Source organism: Ctenopharyngodon idella, chromosome 18 (assembly GCF_019924925.1).
Source record: "Ctenopharyngodon idella isolate HZGC_01 chromosome 18, HZGC01, whole genome shotgun sequence".
Lineage (NCBI taxonomy): Eukaryota > Metazoa > Chordata > Actinopteri > Cypriniformes > Xenocyprididae > Ctenopharyngodon > Ctenopharyngodon idella.
Window position 1 is genome coordinate 7,646,159 of NC_067237.1, and position 3,228 is coordinate 7,649,386.

At 38.0% G+C, this 3,228-nt stretch overlaps 1 long non-coding RNA gene across 1 annotated transcript; it reads right to left on the reverse strand.

Moving 5' to 3' along the window:
- Nucleotides 1-215: 215 nt before the first annotated feature.
- LOC127499907 (uncharacterized) lies at nt 216-2,444 on the reverse strand. The gene is made up of 5 exons (XR_007926216.1): nt 2,150-2,444; nt 1,830-1,970; nt 1,342-1,598; nt 1,152-1,237; nt 216-1,045 (listed from the first exon to the last, which is right to left on the reverse strand). It is a non-coding gene; the product is annotated as an uncharacterized LOC127499907 (long non-coding RNA).
- Between the last annotated feature and the right edge of the window lie 784 nt (nt 2,445-3,228).

Consider the following 3,228-nt stretch of genomic DNA (forward strand, 5'->3'; position numbering starts at 1 on the left):
TATTTTGTTGGGTCAAGCCTTCATTAGGGGGGGTCAGACCCTTTTTTCCCTCACAGCCTCATACTCACCCGTCCCAGAGCGACACCCCATAAGCACCACCACACTCACTAATGCATATAGTAGGCTATGCTTCTGATCTAGTCTACATGTAATTGCTGAAAGACTGCTTACGCGTGTTTTATCAAAATGTCAATTTATTATAAGCAACACAAGACTTTAACAGCCAATGACATTTACAGATGGAGAGAGATAGCAAAATACACTCGGGCCAGTTCCTGTTAGATTCTCGCCTGCCGGAGACTTACCACTCGGCCCGTTTCTTTCTGCAGCGATCGGGCCGGATTCCTGTGTACTCACTGCCTAATTCCGGGCCGAATCAATCGGGCCAGATGCGGCAGCCGTTACCTTGCCGACACTGCCGCAATCAAGCCGGTATGCGCACAGCGCGCCAGAAACGGCCAGCCCCGTTTATATTTCTACCATACTGTTCATACATTTTTCATTTAAATTTGATACTCAGCCAACATTACTTACATTTTAATTATATAAATACATAAATAACATTTACCACATTTTGAAAAAAATTATACACTGGTATTTACTTATACACAGACTGTAAAATTAGTATAGACAAACTTAAAAAAAAAAATGTTGTAAACACATTGGTAAATGGAAAAAGTTTTGCTGTTAAACACATTTTGTACTTAGCAAAATAATTAGCTGAATAACTTAGCTGAACTCTGCAGGCAGGTAGATCTCCAGGAACAGGATCAGGCACCTCTGCAGGACTTCATTACATAAAAATACTAACTCAAAAGACAAAAACAAACAACACCTAAAAAATTAAATACATAAAATAAACCTTCAGCTGTACAATTGAAGATTTTTTTGAAGATTAGTCCTGTGACTGTGTGAACAAGTGCTTCTGAACATGCCAAAACTGAAGATCATCTTCTATAACAACTGCAGTGCTTGAAAGGACTTGTGCTTTCGTTTCGTTGACCACACTGACAAAATCAGTGATGTCTGGCTCTCCCAACGCCTCCTGAAATAAGCATAGAAGGTCCAACTGTAAGTTTCACTCAGTAGACTAAAAGTAAACAGTTACATTCACCAATACTAGCAATTCTGTTAATGCATCAAATACTTACAAGTCTTGAAGAATTGTGGGTCCTCCTCACACAGGTACACTGAAGAGCACGGAGGGCTACAGTTTCATGTTGACATCATGCACACCCTTCAAAGTCAAGGGTTTAACATGTTAAACAAGCAAGCCAACTTAATTTTATATACAGTGAAGACAGTGATGGAGGTAGTAAGTGTTGACAAATTTCAACTCACCTGAAGATCATAAACATTTAAAATGTCACGCAGAGTCTCTGAAATCTGTTGATGCGTGTTGTTTTCAGTGATATGGTGTAACTTTGTACAAACCTAGAAAACCAAAAACACACAAGTGTATAACCAACAGTGGATGTAGAAAAGATAGTCGAGTCTGTGTCCAGTTATCTGAGGAGACATCACGCAACTTGCATTTCAACTCAATTGAAGTTACCTTAAGTGTTGAAGCTCACTCTCCAGTAAACATCCAGTTCAGCCTGCAAGTAAAGAAAGATTGTTAAGGTTTACTAATCGTAGATAAAGCTACTGCTAGTTTATTCACATGAATGTAGGAATAAAATCACATTTCTCAGATCAGTGTGTTTAACAAAAAGCATAACAAAAAGCAGCAACACATGTTGCCCTACATTTTCTTCAATAAGATATACTTACAAAATCAAATAAATAAAATAAAAAAAAAAAAATCAGAAATGTTTTGCTTTACTTACATAAGTTCGCTCCAGACGCTTGTGAATATCTGCCACGCTGAAAAGATTCTTCTGGTAATGTCGGTTAGAGCAATGATGTGATGTGGATGACAGCAGTTTACATCGCTCAGTAAACTTAGAAATAATCATTAAACATTCCACCTGTAAAGTGCAAATAGTATACAAGTATCTATTAATAAAGTTTCACTGTTTTTTTGCTATGACAATGTAATCCTATGCATTAGTATGTCTGAGATCATCTTCAGTTGCTAAATGTAAGCAGATTTTACACTTACAGATGCACATGACCATGTTGGTCTAACCGAATGTGCCAAACTTACTTGAACTTAGCAGCTTACTCATTGGCTCCAACAGCTCCATGCTAGTTCAGTCAGAGAAGATGATGTCCATGGTCTTATTTCTTCAGGGCTTGCACTGCTTGGTGTCTGGGGATTAAAATCTGCCATTTCTTCAGCAATGATAACACTTCTTTGCGTCCGCTCCAAACCGCACAAACATGGCGGATATCACCCACTACCACAGGTACGAGACCCCTCCCACCGCTGCGCGCGTGAAGATGAATGAATCACCTGAGCGCGCAGTGAAGAGCGTTTAACATACATAAAAGCGTATAAAATAATGAATTGCTACATTTCTTATAAATCGATTTGATATACATATTAGAGAATGTTATATGGCAATTTTATTATATTAGGTTTTTCCGCAGATATGTTGTTTTTGACAAATTCGCTACATTAAAAGTGTAACGTTAATTTATATCAGGTACTACCAGAAAACAAAGTCAATTTTAAGACAATTTTATGCTAATTATTGGTTATATGTAACCATCTGTGAGTGAACATCTGCTGAGTCATTGCCAGAAGTGGCACAGATCTCTATAGCCAGAGTTGGGCCAGTTATGGTGAACAGAAATCGGCCCAGTGCTTTACAGCCGTAACAAATATACATGTCCCAGAGCGAGCTGCGGACCACAATCGGCCCGGTTAACACGTGCCGATGCCGAGTCTGAGCCGCAGGCGCCGTGGGGCAGCCGAGCTCGGGCCGATTACTACATGCAATTCACAAGCTTGCGATTCGATTCGATTCGATATCAGTTATTTTGGATATACTGTATATCAGGTACAGTAAATGGCAAATTTTCTCAAGAAAAAAAAAATCTCTCAGCTAACACTGTAAAATATACATGGGAATCAGTTGGTACTACATTATTTTGAAGGTTAAAATGAACTGATTTGTATACAAACTTAAATTACACTTAATTTTTTATAATAATAAAGTTATAATAGGCCTACTAACTTTAAAATTATTTCTACTCCAATTCGTTTTTTGAAATATAAACATTTAAATGGTGGCTGTCAACTTGATGGATTTATTCAAACATGCATTATATAGGCTATTG